We start from the raw sequence: 910 nt of genomic DNA, 5'->3' as shown, positions 1-910 counted from the left end.
TGAATGAGAGCAAACTTCCAGCAAGAAAGAAAGGTACAAGTTGACAGACAAAGGCGAAAGAGTTTGCCTAGGCAGGGTGTAAGCACAGAAGCACAGTTCTTGAGAACAACAGGAGGGACCCCATCAGGCCCATATGCCTTGTTAGTACTGAGGCCAGAGATGGCAGAAAATACATCAACTGAAGAAATTTTAATGTCAGCCATGAGGAAGTCAGAGGGGGGAAGTGATGGAGGAACAACACCGGAATCGTCTAAGGTGGAATTGGAGGAGAAAGTCTGTGCGAAGAGATCTGCTTTATCAGTAGAAGAAATAGCTACAGAACCATCAGAGTAGAAAAGAGGAGGGAAGGATGATGAGGTAAAGTTGTTAGAAAGATTTTTGGCAAGGTGCCAGAAGGAGCGGGAAGAATTCGAGTTGGAGAGTTGAGAGCATTTAGTATGGATGAAATTATTTTTAGTAGAGCGAAGAACAGACTTAGCACGATTCCGGGCAGAAACGTAAAGATGATGTGATTCAGGGGTGGGTTGGCTCCGGTACCTTTTGTAGGCCTTCTCCTTGTTGCGGACAGCATTAGAACAAGCGTGATTAAACCAAGGCTTTCTTGCATTAGTCAAAGGATATGAGAAAGGAATGTATGCTTCCATGCCCGAGAGAATAACCTCCGTAATGCGCAAGGCACACTCAGATGGCTCACGGCCATGGAAGCAATAATCATTCCAGGGAAAATCAAAGAAGTACTGCCTGAGGGCCTCCCAGTCTGCAGCTCCAAAATGCCACAGACGATGTTTCCCTGGAGGGTCCACAGGCCGTACCGGAGTGATAGGACAGGTTAAGGTAATAAGGTTGTGATCGGAGGAGCCCAACGGAGAGAAAAGATTAACAGAGTAAGCAGAAGGATTAGTTGTGAGGA

Source organism: Coenobita brevimanus, chromosome 110, assembly GCF_032717465.1.
Source record: "Coenobita brevimanus isolate Jiangsu-jjx chromosome 110, ASM3271746v2, whole genome shotgun sequence".
Lineage (NCBI taxonomy): Eukaryota > Metazoa > Arthropoda > Malacostraca > Decapoda > Coenobitidae > Coenobita > Coenobita brevimanus.
This window is presented reverse-complemented; position numbering follows the sequence as displayed.